This window comes from Uloborus diversus, chromosome 1 (assembly GCF_026930045.1).
Source record: "Uloborus diversus isolate 005 chromosome 1, Udiv.v.3.1, whole genome shotgun sequence".
NCBI classification, from domain to species: Eukaryota; Metazoa; Arthropoda; class Arachnida; order Araneae; family Uloboridae; genus Uloborus; species Uloborus diversus.
The window spans coordinates 184,682,108-184,699,608 of NC_072731.1; positions in this window are offsets into that span (position 1 = coordinate 184,682,108).

The following is a 17,501-nucleotide window of genomic DNA, read 5'->3' on the forward strand; positions in this document are numbered from 1 at the left end:
GGGATATAATTGAATAATTTTAAATAAAATTTAATGCGAAACTTAAAGCACAGCAGTGTACTTACAATATCAGTTATTTCAATAAATTCCGAAAGAATTCTGCATTCTTGATGTTTTCGTAACATCTATGTTTATAATATTTTTCAAACAGCAACCAGTTTGGATCTGCAAATTCATCACGTGCAATACATTTTTTATTATTTATCTTCTACATCACTTACTAAAGTGGTATCGTATACTGCAAAAATAAAAATTGCAGAATGGAAAAGACCGGGTTAAACCGGAATTTTTAGTGAAGGAATTTTAAAAACATGAGAACTTAGATTGTCCTCCCCCCGGACCAAAAAGGTTTCTGTGTTAACTATGTATGCTAAGATAAAGACTGAATGAAAGAGTTGATAGAATTAATAATCGATATATGATTGACATTGGTTCACGTTCATTAGAACGAAACTTCAACACGCGGAACATAAAATTAAAATTGTAGTTTTGGAAACAATTTCACCTCAAAACAGAGCAAGCAAAAGTCCATTCGAAAAGCACTTAAAAGATTTTCAATAATAGGCACATCTAAATCATAGGGGGGGCGGCAAAGGGTATGAATTCAAAGCATTAAAAAGAAAAAAAAAGCATTAAATTACAAGCAAAAATGCATTATTGAATTATGTTTTGAAAAATCTAGAGGGTCAATACTGCCCCCCCCCCACCTTGATTGCCCAAATGACGGACCTGTATGTGGGAAAATTGAAATTGAGAAATGAGGGATGTCATGAAGATAATCTTACAGCTTTCAACAAGAACATTTGTAAACACTGAATGAACTAAAATTGAGTGGGTAGCAACGTAATTCAACTTTGAAACTATGTTATTTTGGAACAAATCTAGCATATACTTTTAAACAAGAATTAAATTTTTATTTCCTTGTGAAGAAAACCTAACGAATTAAATATTCGGTTAGAAGCAGTAGTAAGAAGTGGTACCAACACTTGGAATAATTAGTCTAGATAATGTACAGGTTTCTTGAACCATTGGTGAAGCAAATAGTTTAGCGAAATGCGCAATAGAAAGAATAAGGTTTAACGCTCATTGAAATAATTTAAGCTAACGTAACAATTGAAGTATTACATCTTAATTCCTTGGGAATACTTATTTATTGCCGATTAAACACTAATTGCAATCAGATCATTTGTTTTATTAATTTCATCAACGCATCATGATTTGATTTGAAAAAAAAATCCCCGATAAATTACCATTTGGTAATGACAAGTTGTGTTTAGAACATATGTTCTAAATACAATGGCGGACTGAATTTACAACCTATTTTCGACCCTGTTTTTGAGAATTCTAAACCAAAATCAACATCAGAAGCAGTAAAATGATGAAGCGACTTTTTTTGTCGAACAAAGTTAAGGCACAAAATTTAAACATTTTCTTTAGAAGAAATAAGATTAGAAAGGAAATTTTTACCCAAAACAGCTAAATTGTCGCTGTGTCTATTTTAATTACTTTTTGATGAACAATAGAAAATGCATATTAAGTACGTAGTCGATTTTTGGGTACATCAACTAAACAGCATAGAAGCAGTGATCAATTTGCCATGCCCCGACTATTGATATTGCATAAGAATTCAGTACCCAACGGTCCTCCACCCCTCTAAAAATAATTGAGTCGAAGAAGGAACTTATTTTTGATTGAAACGTTATGTTATACAGTCCATTAAAACAAAAGTAAAAGCAAATTTAAAGTAGAACGAAAAAAGAAGGGTAGTTAGCATTTTAAACAAAAAAACAAGGAGAATCGTGAACTAGGATGATGGGCACACCATTTAAAATAAAATGACTCATTACTACTTAAAAAAAGTACCCACAATTTCGCTGTTGTTGAATGATAATTAGGGATAGGTAAGTGAATGTGGGAATGCATCATATCCGACTTTCAGTTATACATATTCTATTTGTAAGCAGTTTTATGTCCTTGTGGCCGACTACTGGAGACTGGCCGACTGCTGGAGCACTTACCCTAGTGTCTTTCAGAAATAACGTATTTCACAAGCTTGCTTGTTTGTCGGATTTTTGCTGAATAAACAAACTTGCAAAAAACATTCTTTAGAATTATCATTATTCACTCGGAAACCGTTTTTTTTTAGAGATATTGAATTGGTTAAATATTTCCTCTAGAAGTATTGCTTCACACCAGAAAGCTTATCCAAATTTTAGAACAGACAAACGTGCGCATTATGTTTTTTTTAGAAATGTCGTTGATTGCTGGAATAGATTGCTTACTTGGAATTTAGAGCTGGTAAACGTGTGCAGTATTATTACTGTATTCAGGAGATAATAATTATCAATAGCTCCTAAAAGTGGATGAAAAATATAAGAAATAGAAAAGCTTCTGAAGCATAGAGTTAACACATCTGACATCTTTTACACAACAAACCCGAAAATAAAACTGTATACAAAGGTTTTGACGTAATACATCATTCATCTGCGTATTCATTTCTGGTATTTCCCACAAGAACCCATTATTTAAGTAGCGATAAGAAATATTTTCCTTGTAATACGCTGGCTTTGAACCCTCGTTCTGTTAATTCCTCTCCTAGACGAAATAATTCGTTGTCGTATGTAATTTCATCAGTGAAAGATTATATACTTGTCGCTATTATTTTAGCGTTATGCGTGAAATTAGAAAACAAAGGGTTTCAATAACAGTTGTTACAAACTTTAACAATAGTGTCTATGACGCAAATTTACGCACTTACACTTTAGACATACGTCACTTATATTTGAGATAAATTAGCTTGAGTTTAATGTTTTCTTAGATATTCAAGCTTGAGATGTTTTTTACTGGTTAAATGTTTCTCAATGTGCTACACAAACGATTTAATTTCAGTAGGCTTCTACAGTGGCTCCCAAAAGTGTTCGTACACCTAGGACTTTCAATAAAATAGGATCCTATCCATTGGTTAGAATTAATATCTCGGAATAGGTCTTTAATTATAAGATCTATGATCAATTTTCAACAGAACTACATGAAATTTTTTTAAAAAAATATTATAACTTATTTTTTTAAAAATCAAAAACCAAGAAGTGCTTGAAATTTTATCTCACAAAAGTCTTCGTACACTTAAAAAAAAAATGTCTATAAGTTATTGAATAATCTAACTTTTTATTAAGTTATTATTTAGTAGAATATCATGCAGTATCAACAACACCTTTTAAACATCTGGGAACAGAATTCATTCTTTTTTTTTTGTGTAATTTCTGAGTAAGTGTTCAACCACACTTCGAGTCTTACTGTTTCTAGCTCTCTTTTCATTTCAAAAACTTATTTTCGTAACTTATTCTCCAAAAATCTTTAAATATGTTACATTAAGTTCAAATCTGGAGATTGAAGGGGTATTTTCTAAACTTTAGGATAATTTTTGAGGCACTAGACGCAAACGTTGGAAACCGTGTGCTTCTTATCGTTATCTTGATAAAAAACAAAGTTGTTTCCGATAACCAAATTTTTGGCTAAGAGTTTAAAATTGGTTTTTGAAATATTTAAATGAACAGCATGAGTCATTATTTCATCAAAACATTCCGAACTACTAAGTCCTGATGTTGATATGCACACAAAAACACCTTCACCGTCCTGATTAACTTGTCCAACTAAGTTCTTAAGATTAAGTTTCTAATTTTTTCTTCTATTTACAATTATACAACAATTTAACCAAAAATGTTAAATTCATTTATCTGTAAGTAAGACGTAATTCCAAAACGTTTTGAGCTTGTTCATCATTGATTTTGCGACGAAAAAGCGTAAGCTTTCTGTTTTTCGCACGACCAAGAAAATTTCTGCGGGAAGAGGTCCCATTTAATCCAGCTAATCAGAGAACTTGGCAAGCAATTTTAGGTGAAAATCAAATGTAAAAAGTTTCATTTAACTCTGCAAAAACTTTTACAAAACTCAAATGTGTATTTTTCATAAATTTTTTAACTGTAAATCTACGATCACGCTTTTTTAACTTCGCCAGCTGACCTTTTCTTACCTTGTTTTCGGTCCGATTCTTTTCTTTAAAGTATTTTATCAAGCACTTTACTATAGAAGGGGATAAATTAACTAATTTAGAGACATTTCAAACCAATTTACCGCTACTGTGAGGAAAAAATTCAAATTTCGAATGATGTTTGTGATTTTTTATGAATACCAGCCCTTTTAAAGTAATAAGCACAATATTAGGCCATTCACTGACGCCATTAGTGCACAGCGCAAATTATTATAACCTGGCAACGCGACTGACAGTAAAGCGTAAGCATTTTGAGCGGCAATGGAATAGCGCGCCATACTACATCACTTGTAACGTCATAAAAACCACTCCCTATTTCCAAAATCAGACATTTAAAAAAAGAAAAAATTTTTTAAATGACTGTTGGGGAAAATGAAGGTTTTTCTAGCTCTATGTTATTTCGTTTGCTTTTTCTATCAATTTCATTGACTAAAAATAGTACTTTTGACTGAAGGAAACAACTCCGTTATTCTTTCAAAACGGTAAAAATTTGAGGGTAGATCTTGAGGGTAGTCTTTGCGAACAGGTGCCGGCTCGAAAATAGTTGAGAACTCCAGTGTCAAATCATTTTTTACCTTGAACTTTACTCTAAAAGAATAGTATTAAAAAAGAAATTAAGATTGTTAAAGTCGTGATAGCAAGTAAAAGTTTTCGTTTATTGAATTAATATTTTGACGTACGTCGTTCGCTCCCTTTGAAAGTTAATTCTTGTGACGTAATGTATCGCTTATCTAAATAATCATATCTGGAATTTCCCACTAGATTCCATTCTCGAAATCAAAGTAGGAATGTTTTCCTTGTTTCTTACGAACTTTGAACTTATCTGCTTAGCTTACAGTTTTCTTCTGTGCTATATTTTATTGTATTATGTAATTTATTCCATTTATTCCATTAGTCTAATTAGTCTCTTAAAAATTCTCCTGCTTTATACGTTTTTGGCGTAATCTAAGTTGATTTGATTTGGTTGATCTCTTTGCAGGATTTTCTGTGTCCGTTTGCAGTAATGAGCAATTCTTTTTTTTTTTTTTTTGCATTTACGTACATTTTCTACATAGTACAATTGTCACTTTTAGTGTTACTAGTTTAATCACTTGCATCTGGCATCGTTTTGTGAGTTTGAATGTATGTCAGTGTTCTTGATTTTCATTTGTTCTTGTATGTACTAGTGTTGTTTTCCTATTGTGCAACATCAAAAAAATATCAGGGAAATTCGCTTATCCGCGGTTACCGTGGCACCCTATTCCGCGGGTAACCAGGAGTTTTTTGTACATGCATGATATTCTGACTACCATTTTCAGACTCTGTTGCAAATACCTTTCTCTGGATTACGAAAAGGAAAGTTACATGCGTTTTTAATTTACACCTCCGATAATGAAAGTCCTGTACAAGTTTGTCCAGTCAGCTAAACTCACACAGGAGAAGCTACAGTCTCTAGCTAATGACGGCTAAACAGGTAAAGCCTAGACAGATCTACTTGCGTAGGATATAATCTGTTTAATGAGACATCTGTCTTCTGTGAGCAACATAGAATTGCTTTACCTCTTTGGCTACTTTCTCAAACCACCGCAAGGCGGCGTAGTCAGGCTCTAGAACAACAAATTTCGCAAAGTTTATATTTTCGTTTGAAATCTATCCCAGAAAGATATCTTCATTCGCATTTTGATCTTCAAAAATTTCATACTTTTCTATCTGTCTATAAGTAAACAATCAAATATTTTCGATGAATCACCGGTGAGAGTCGACATTCTCCGATTTCTATATTTTACGGTAACGAATATATATGTTACGGATAAAGTAAGAATAGCGGGTAAACTTAGCTTTAACCGGTTAAAGCGGGGATTAGCAACGCTTTGTGGCTAAAGCTCGAAGAGCTCCTAATGTTTCCCGCTTTAACCGGGTAAAACTGGGTCTAACCAACACCAGTCGGTTAAAGTTCGAAGTTACGTTTTAAATTTGTATGAAGCAATTTTTTATAGTTATAGGTAGTACACAAATGAAAGTAAATCGTAAATAAAGATATTAAGTTATCAATAAAATATAAAATAAAAGTAATTAATAAATAAGGACATTAAGTTATATATTAAGTTTTTTTATACGTGTAGGTATAGGTAGTACACAAATAAAAATAAATCAAGTTATCAATAAAAAGAAAAGTTAAAAGTAATCGATGAATAAGGACATTAAGTTATTAATACGAATACAAATTAAAATAATCAGAGATATTTTTAACTTCTATTTGTCATTACAAGATAAACTTGAATGGCATTTAGAGTTACATAAAATATTTGCCGCTTTGCAAAGACATTTTTTGGTTCCACATTTTGTTTTACAGTGGCATTTTTTGAATCCTTGACCACCAGAAGTTGATTGTAAGTTTGCAAGTTGCCGTAAAGATTTGTTCTCATCTGAAACATCCCCAATGTTTACAAATTGGGATTCACATACAGTAAATTGATTTCTTGAAAACATTTCGGGAATTGTTCCTTTCTAAAATACCCAATTTATACAACCCGTTCTCATTACATTCAAGAACTGTTAAAATAATATTTCTAAAGTCACCCCTGCCTCTATCTACGTCAGGAATTTTAACTCTTACGTTATCACCAACTTTGCCAGGTGGATACTTAGTATTGGACAAAGACATCATTTTTTTTAGCCTGTTCTGCTAAATTTGCTTTCGCTTCCTTTCCATTATTAATTATGTTATCTTTTTTAGAGCATAAATCACATAATCCATTTATGCTTTCGCATAATTCACACTCAGCACTGAATACCATTTCTTCTTCACTTTCAGTTTTTTTGAGGCTTTGTTCTTGTTCTTTCATGTTCTTAATTAGTTCCTCTAAGTGCTCTTTGCTAAGGACAGTATCAATTATTTCATTCGGGAGACCAGATGACTTCAAAACAACTTTCATATCACATCCGAACATTGCTTTATATGGTGAACGTTTTATGCCATCATGGTAGGCTCTGTTTTTCATTAGTTGAACAAATCGAAGTCCTTCAGACCATTTTTCACAATTTTCGTCCTTCATCCAGGTCATGAGCATATTTTGAACATCCTGGTTTGCTCTTTCCACGCTAATTTGGCTTTGACTGTGACGTGGTTTCCCGTGTATTATTTTTAATCCTGTCCACAGAGATTTTAAATTTTCAATCACTTTGTTGGAAAACTCCCTCCCATTATCGGACTGCAAAATTGACGGGGATCCGAATATGCAAAAAATGTCCAACAGCACTTTAGCGACCTCTTCAGCAGTTTTACTGTTCAAGGGTCTAAGCTGCGCAAACTTCGTCAGATGATCTTGGTATACGAGAATAAATTTATAATTGCCATCAGGATTAGTCTGCATGTCAATCAAATCTACTTGGCAACGACTATTCATTTCATTTGATAAAATCGGTTTGATCACAACACCTTTTTTACCAGATTTTAACTTCATTTGGCACGATTTGCACAGCTGAAGATATAACATTATAGCTTCCTGAGCGACATTTTTGTTTTTTTTTTTTTTTTTTTTGAGCTTCGTTCACCATTCTATTACTTCCACCATGTCCGATGGAGACATGTATTTCATGAAGAATGTCAAACATATCTTCATTTCGTACGTAATATTTAATTACAGGGTCCGTTGTAGAAACAGGAATTATTAGTTTATCAATGACACCAACATTACATATGTCGAAGCGCTTCAAACGACGATAATGCATCGTTATTCTTTTGGCAGATTGCTTAGCTTCTTTTACGTCTTCAATAAACTGATCATATTGTACATTCATTGTACATATACATTGTATTGTACATTGTATTTTACATTGTATTGCACATATTGTTCATATAAAAAGTATTATTACCTTCCTTAGAAGAAAGAATCTTTTCGAATTTCCCATAGAAACTTGATTTGAACATACTTTCGATCTCCATTTTTACTTTTTTCTATATCTAATATATAGAAGAAAGTATTGGATTCGTGCAAATTTTCGAATTTCGAATTTTGACGGATTCGAACGTTTTGAGGTGTGCTGAGTCCATTTCGACTATTTTTCGAAAATGTCTGTCTGTGTGTGTGTATGTGTGTCCGTGTGTGTGTGTCACGTCTGTGTGTGACCAGTTTTTTGTGGCCGCTCTACAGGAAAAACTACCGCATGAAATCGAACGAAATTTGGTACACATGTGTGCCCCTATGTGAACTTGTGCCCATTGGTTTTTGGCGCGAATTCCTCCAAGGGGGGTGGAGCAATGGGATGTTTTTTGAGTTACGCGTGCTTGCTATTCCTCAGAAAGTAACTGGCGGAATCCAAAAACATTTGGTCCATATGTTGCCATTAACAGGTGCTGATTCAATTTTGGTGTCAATAACTGAAACGGGGGTTGAGCTATAGAACGTTTTTTGTCGTCAATTGTGACTGCTGTATCTCAAGAAATGATCAACGGAAGGAAAGAAAAATTTATCGGCAAATAGCCCTTAGTGGGTATAAGAGCTGATTTTATTTTGGTGTCAACAGCTAAAAAGGGGATAGCGCAATTACCCGTTCTTTTTTTCCATTGTGAGTGCCCTATCTCAAGAAGTAATGCTACGTTCTGGTTGAAATTTGGAATTTTTGTGAATCCATATGTAAACAGGCTTTGGTTCAATTTTGACGCCTATAACTACGAGAGGGTTGATTTTTTTTTGAGCAATCACGATTGATTATTGTTCTCACTTGACTGTTTTTGACGTTCCTTTGATTTTTCCCACCGCCACCTTCCGCACCGTCACCGTCGACGGGCTCCTCACGATGCTGCACCTATAGCGAAAGTCGTCTCCAGGTTGCATCCATGTCCTACACACACGCGCATACGTACACAACCACACACACACACACACACACACATACACACACACAAACACATACACACATACACCTACACATACATACACAAACACATACACACATACAAACACATACACACACGCATCATACAAACACCCACACATACACACACAAAGACATACACACATACACACAACTACCCACACATTCATGCCTGCACACAGACACAAACACATATGCCTACACACATACACATACCCCCCCACACACACATTCATACACACAACTACCCACACACTATGCCAGCACACAGACACAAACACACATGACTACACACACATGCACATAACCCCTAGACACAAACACATACCCCCACACACAAACACATACGTCTACATACACTGGTGATTGCGAAAAGCATAATTTGAATTCAAGATGTCAAAATTCAAATAATTTTTTATTTTTTTTTTTTGCGAATAAAAATAGCTTTATTAATGCAACAATAAGAAAGATAAATCGTAATAGATTGTCGTCTGCGTATTTCTCGTGATTTTAATTTTATGGAAATGATCGGAAATATTATCTCAATGATTTAAAATTTTTAACTGTTGCCATCTTATGTTTGTTAACAAATAAAATATTTGTAATTAATTCAAACAAGGCTTATAAAATAACTTTCAATTTTCCCTCTTTGCTTTGCTTTTGCAATAATTCAACACTGGAAAAAAAAGAAAAACATAGAAGAAATTTATGTGATGGCCACAACATACTAGTTTAACTCTGTCTGCAGAAGCAAATACACATATGCATTACGAACGAACTGCGTCGCAAAAATGTTCTGAATTTGCTCACGAATCGGTAAGACCCGTTATAAGCCGGCTAAAAGCGGAAGCGTTGAGAACACTTCGGACTTGAACCGACTCGGGTTGGTTATACCCAGTTTTAGCCGGTTAAAGGGGTAAACATTAGAAGCTCTTCGTGCTTTAACCGCAAAGCGTTGCTAATACCCGCTTTAACCGGTTAAAGCTAGGTTTACCCGCTATTCTTACTTTAGCCGTAACATATACATATAATATTTATTTATATGTGTTTTTATTAATGCACTGCTGCTATAGATAAATAGGGGCAAAAAGTTTCTTGGTGATTGTTGTTCCTCGGCACAACTTGCCCCATAAAGAAGGAACAACTAGCCCCACAAGCGCAAGTCTTTGAAAAATTAAATTTTAGGTTAGATAACGAAACATAAATCGTTTCAACTCAATATTTTAGAATGCACAATAGAAATTTATATAAAAACACTAAAGAACTAAACTCAATCATTTAAATTTCATGAAAAAGACTAAAAAGTTCAAAAACGAAAATATTTTCAAAAGTAGATCAGTGATGCACATGCTCAGCTTTTAATATACCGGACGCCACTGGCCTAGCTAATATGACTGCCATCGGTGCGCTGCAACATTCTATTTTACCAGGTACTTACGAAATATATTTTTCTTTTTTCTTCATTTAGCTATTTCAAAGGGAAAAAGTAGGGGAAAGCACCGCTTTCCCTATGCTCTCGTATAGTATATAAAATATACTATACGAGGTTATTACTTGATTGTGTTTTGAAATTTGTAGATAAGATAAAAGCAGTTGATTCCTTTATATTAGACATTAAAATCGCAAAGTGCGATGTAGTTCTGATTTTTTAATATGTTGTATGGGTCAGTTAGGGTAGTGTAAATCTAAGTTTGCAGTTTTTGAGACATGAGACAAAACACTTTTCAAGACAATATGGAAGATCCTATTCTAAAAAAGGGGGGAAAGAATGATACAGTCAGACTCTAATGTGTGTTTATATAAGTTATGTGTGCTGGCAAAACAGGGAAGTTATAGAAAAAAAAATAAATAGGCCAATAGTTGACAAGCCTATGTAGGTAACGCAAACATTTCTTCCCCTACTTATCTATGCCTTTCACATTGATGAATTTTCGGCCGTATTTCGTTTTTCGACTGGAAAGTTATCTACCGAGTTTGATTTTGAATTGATAAAATTTTTCTTCTTTAATGTTATCTGATTTTCTTAACATCATACAGAGTTGCTACAAATGATTTATTCATTTTTAAAATGCTATATATCCAAAAGTATTATGCGTGCACCGGTGAGGAATATATGAAAATAACCACAAACACATCAAGATTCGGAATTGTGTTAATTAGGTGATAATACATGGGCAGTATTTTTAAAAAAGCTACAAAACAAGAAAAGTGCCTGCACAACTTTGGGGCACATTAATGACCTTCCTTATGCACCTCCCACCTCTCTACCAAAAATGTAAGACTTAAAGGATAGCTTCCCTGCAGCAGTGATGACCAACACATAGACTACATCTCTTCACATATTTTGCAGCGTCGTCGTGGTAATAGTATTTCACCATTACCAATGGCTGCCACATGAATGCAATCCATGTGTTCTAACGCTTTTGGTAGTTTGGGTACATAAACAAGTTCAGTAATGTGCATATAAAGTATTGTCCGTTTTTCAGCAGTTGAGACTTGGTCACGCCCCCAACACGTGGTATCGGAAGATTCTATATGCGTCTTTTGGGGATGAGGCTTCAGATCAACACTGAGAAAGGTTGCCAGTTGGCTATCGTTATCGCACTGGAGGAAGAAGAGTGTTCTATAATTTTCTAAGAAATCACCTACCACCTTCTCTCTGGAAAAAAGGTGTGCTACAAAGACAATTGTTCGGCTTAAAAGTATTTTAAGATTTGCAGTGTATTTCTATACGTTTCGGGTTAATTTATCATTGATTTTGCAAAGGAAATCCTAAACTTTCTGTTTTTTTCCCACTAACTAAACATTTTCTGCAAACACGGTGAACAGTTACAGGGGAAATTCGAACGAAAATGTTTCATTCTATTGTGCTGAAATTTTCACAGAAGTCAAACGTGGGTTTTTCATGCATTTTCTAATATTATTGTAACGGATTCGGTGCGACTTCCACTTTCTTGAAATGAAGACACAGTTCTTGATAAAAACACAGGAAATTTATTTACACTATGTACAGGAAAGATCTTCAACAACTGCAAAATTATTCATCAGCAATTAAGCAATTATCACACAACACCGTAAACTCAACGTTTACACACGTATTTACTTCCAAATACGAAAACAACACAGCGAAATGCCTCGCTATAAACAGAGCAAAATGCCCTCAGCTCGAAATATCAATCCAAACTGACTGTTTATCCATCGCTAACGGCTTAAATACACCGAAAAGAATTTTCCACAACATTCTTACCTCTTCGCGAAATGCGTAGACCGTTATCAATGAAAAGAAAGAAAATAGGGGTCGTATACTTTAGCCGAATGAAAAAGGGGTTGTATATTCATTACGGGAAACTATTTACAGGTTACGTTCCTACAATAATTACTATTTACAGAATTTGTAACATTGCCCCCTTCCTAAGGACTGCACGTCCCGGGCAGTACAATCCCCAGAAAGGGTGCCAAACTTCTATCACAAGTTTACAAATATACACATTAATTAATAACTATCAGATACAGAAAACACAATAATAACAAGAAATATTACTAAACATTAAAAGCAAAAATTATCTACAACTTTTATGTTATCAACCATGGTTGTTTACGTAATACTCATGAACTATGGCCATAGTATGGGGCTAACCGATCATAATGTACAACCCTAGGTTTTGCATTTGGTGATTTTTGGATCCTCACTACGACGTCATTTAGTCGGTTAACGACTTTGTAGGGTCCATCCCAATGCGACTGTAATTTGGGTGAAAGACCTTTCCGTCGGATGGGATTCCATAACCAAACCTTGTCGCCTTCGTTGAATTCATGTCCAGTAGACCTTGTGTCGTATCGGGTCTTCATCTTCTCCGCCGCGATGTTGATTCGCTCTCGTGCGAAGTTATGAACGTCTTCCAACCGGGCCTGGAGATCCTGGATGTACTCCTCAGGCGATGAAGGCGCATCCGGAGGACGACCGAAGACGAGATCACAAGGTAGCCGAAGCTCTCGTCCGAAGAGCATCTGAGATGGGGCATATCCGGTAGTCTCGTGGACAGCACTGCGGTAGGCCAGCAGGAACAAAGGTAGCTTCTTGTCCCAATCCTGTTGATTTCTGGATACCATAAGTGAGAGATTGTTCAGGATTGTGCGGTTAAATCTCTCCACCATGCCGTCCGATTGTGGGTGTAGTGGTGTTGTCCTAGTTTTCTCAATTCCGAGAATTTGACATAGGCCCTTAAACACAGCAGAGATGAAATTCCTCCCTTGATCGGAATGAATCTGCAAAGTGGTCCGTATCTCGAGATCCAATGTTGGACTAGAGTCTCTGCTACGGTGGTAGCCTCTTGATCTGGAATGGGATATGCTTCCGGCCATTTGGTGAAGTAGTCGATGGAAACAAGAATGTATTTGTTCCCATCAGCAGTTCTTGGTAGAGGACCCAGGATGTCGATCCCAATTCGTTCGAAAGGAGCTCCAACGTTGTACAGATGTAGCTTCCCTCTGCTTCTCTTCTTCGGTCCTTTACGAGCAGCACAGGCGTCACAAGAATGGCACCACTTCTCCATGTCATCCTTCGCCTTGCTCCAGAAGAAGCGCTCCCGAACTTTATTGAGAGTTTTCAAGACACCAAAATGTCCTCCAGTCGCACTACTATGTATTTCTTTCAAAACATCTGAAATCCTGGATCGAGGAAGTAGTAACTGCCACCTAGATGTCTTGCCGTCGTCAGATTCCCACTTCCGGTGTAGCACGCCGTTCCGTAAATGGAGTGAGTTCCATAAAGCCCAGTATCTTTTTGTTGCAGGACTGAAGATGGAAACGTCCTGCCAGCTAGGGCGTCGACTGTCACTTTCCATGAACTCTAAAATTGGTTTTATGTCGGGGTCTTCAAGTTGATCTTTTCGAACTTGGTCATCACTCCATGGATCAGGTTCTGATGATGTTGGAGTCACTGTCACCTGATAGGCGGTAGGGCTAGTCGTTCCATACTGTTTCTCGATTCGGGAACAATAGTGGCAGTTCTCAGGACAGGGTCTCCTTGATAAAGCGTCAGCATTACCGTGAGATAACCCTTTTCGATGCTTGATCTCCATGTCATATTCCTGGAGCCGCTGTATCCATCTGGCTATCTGGCCTTCCGGATTTTTGAAGTTCAAAAGCCAAGTTAATGAGGCATGATCTGTCCGAAGCAGAAATTTTCGGCCGTAGAGGTAATGATGGAAGTGTTCTACAGCTTTCACTATGGCCAGTAACTCCTTTCTGGTGACGCAGTAATTTCGCTCCGACTTTGATAAGCATTTGCTCCAATAAGCGATGACATGTTCATTTCCGTCAATTTCTTGGGATAAAACAGCTCCGATGCCCTCGTTGCTCGCATCAGTGTCTAGGATGAAGGATTTTTCAGGCTGAGGATAGGCGAGGATAGGCGTTGATGTTAAAGCCTCCTTCAGTCGTAGAAATGCATCTTCGCATTCTTTGGACCATTCAAACTTTTGCTTGCTCTCCGTCAGCTTATGCAAAGGTCGTGCAATGTTGGAAAAACCCTTCACAAACTTCCTGTAGTACGTGCAGACTCCCAGGAAACTTCGCAACTGATGGATGTTTTCGGGACGACTCCAACTCCTGACCGCAGATACCTTCTCTGGATCGGTTTGTACACCCTCTGAAGAGATGATGTGACCAAGATAGTTTACTTCCCGGCGGAACAAATTACATTTGGACGGGCTTAACTTCAGATTGGCTTCCTTAAGCTTTTGCAGCACCTTCCTAAGATTTGCCAGATGTTCTTCGAAACTGCGTCCCACGATGATGATATCGTCTAAGTAGACCAGACAGGTTTCGTAGGAAAGTCCTCTTAACACTGTCTCCATAAGACGCTCGAACGTAGCTGGTGCATTGCAGAGGCCGAAGGGCATCACTTTAAACTGCCATAAGCCTTGTCCAGTTGTAAACGCTGTCTTCTCTCGGTCATCAGGGTGTATCTCAACCTGCCAGTAGCCGCTCTTCAAGTCCAGGGTCGAAAACCACTTGTGTCCGGAAAGAGTGTCCAAGGTGTCGTCTATCCGTGGAAGAGGGTAACTGTCTTTCTTGGTGATTTCATTCAGTCGTCGGTAATCGACACAAAATCTGGTGGAGCCATCTTTCTTTCGGACCAAGACGATGGGAGAGGCCCAAGGACTGGATGAAGGTTCGATTACATCATTCTCCTTCATCTCTTTCAGAAGGGTTTCAACCTCTTCCTTCTTAGCGAACGGTAGTCGTCTTGGATGCTGTTTAATAGGGGGGTGTTCTCCAGTGTAGATCCTATGCTGCGTTAAATTCGTACGGCCAACATCCTCCGATGTAGATGAAAACAGATGCTTGAAGTCATCCACCAATTGTTCCGCAGCAGTTCTTTGATCTTTCGATAAGGGTGCACTCCCAATTAACTTCGATGTCAAGGACTCAGAAGACACAGTCTCGTGGGAATTGATTCTTCTAATGATGCAGTTTACTGGAGTACAAGTTGCTAACACTTCACCTTTCCGGATATTCCTTGGCCTTTCACTCACGTTGGCGACTCTCACAGGAATTACATCCTTAGAAAGGTCTACAAGCGTAGATGCTACCAGCACTCCTTTTAGGTTATTGCTTAGGTTAGGGTATTCAATGAGTCCAAATCGAAAACTATTGCTTTCTTCAAGGGAGCCAGGTATTAATGATTCTGACCTTGAGGAAATCGATAAATCTGTTTGAGCTATTATTTGATGAGCGGATTTTACATCACTTTCTGCAGGGAAAACGGCTATGTCTTCTCTCATCGAGTGCAGCTCATTAGTCTTGAAGTCGAGAGTGAAGTCATATTTCTTCAAAAAGTCCAATCCGAGAATGAAGGGGTCCGTGATATTAGCGACGAATGCCGTATGATGGTAGGTGGCATTCCCAAACACTATTTCCAAGTCCACTTTACCGTCAATCTCAATTTTGTCACCTGTCACAGTCTGGAGACTTACGCGTGGCGATGTCCACAGCAGTTTCAATCCAAATTCACGAGCCACATCTGTCCTAATGATTGTCACATTGGCTCCAGTGTCAACAATCAGTCTGCTGGGGTTCCCATTTACATGTGCGTAAATGAAAAGTCCATCACTGCCACTACTAGAAGAGGAAATCTGCAGAGCTTTAGTGGTGGTGATTTCCTTCCCTCGCGTAGCTTGGCGAGCCGGACAACTCCTTCGCAGGTGTCCTTCACTACCGCATTTCCAGCACTTCTGCTCTTGTTTCTTTTGGGCTGTTATGCTGCTCAAATGTCTTGTCAAGTCACCGAGTTGTCTCTCAAGTTCAGCGAGGTGGGATTACCTGGAATCAGACTCATCAGCTTCCTGAGTCCGGATTAGATGGCGATCCACACGGGTTGCTTCTTGGGCGGCCTCGTATCTCATCGCATACACAACGGCAGAATTCAAGTCTTTGACATCCGCCATCCGTAGAGCTTTCTGGATTTCCGGATCTCGAACCCCGTCGATGTAGTAGTCGAGTGCCAGGTTGTCTCGAACATCCGCAGGGCAGTCGTAAAAAGCAAGATGAGACAGTCTCTCGATGTCCGCCGCAAGCTCTTGCAGGGTTTCCCCGGTTTTCTGGAAACGGGACTTCAACTGGAGTCGGCTGAAATCTTTCTGGCACTTCTCACCGAAGCGAAGCTCCAACGCAGATGTGAGGGCGGCGAAATCCAGGCGCTGGCTGTCCGGAAGGGTCTGGAGAATGTCCGCTGCGTCACCTCTCAGGGATGCTACAAGATGACAAGCCTTGGTAGCAGAGTCCCATCCGTTCGCTTCCGCCACTATCATGAATTGGGTCTTGTACACCTGCCACGAACTTTTCCCATCAAATGTGGCCAGTTTAATGGAAGGTCGAGCAACAGATGTGGGAGCGCAAAACTGTACAGAGCTGTTTTTCGCGGTCGCCAATCTCCTTTCCATGTCTTTAATTATTTCTTCTTTAAATGAAGTAAATTTCTTGTCTTCTTCTTCCAACTTATTTTCCACATTGGCGATACGCTCTTCCACAGTATCAAATTTTTCTTCCAGAGCATCAACTTTATCTCCCATGGCGGTTAGTTGATTCTCCATCATGGTTTTCATCGACGTTAGGTCACTTTTTATTTCATCTTGACTTGTAGTAATTTTAGCAGTTAAATCACTATTTAACTGTTCCTGGTTAGTCGCCAATTCATTTTTTAATTGTTCTTGGTTAGTCGCCATATCATTTTTTAATTGTTCTTGATTAGCCGCCATATTTTCAGTCAAGTCGCTTTTCACAGCATTAATTGCTTCCAGAAGTTGTTTTAATTGGTCATCCATTGCGCGAGTAATCACCATAAAAACAAAGTCTATAAATTCAAACAGTCTTTATGAAAAAATGTCCAAAGTCACACTTACTCCAAGAAAGTCCAGAAGAAGCCCACGTTGGGCGCCAAATTGTAACGGATTCGGTGCGACTTCCACTTTCTTGAAAAGAAAACACAGTTCTTGATAAAAACACAGGAAATTTATTTACACTATGTACAGGAAAGATCTTCAACAACTGCTAAATTATTCATCAGCAATTAAGCAATTATCACACAACACCG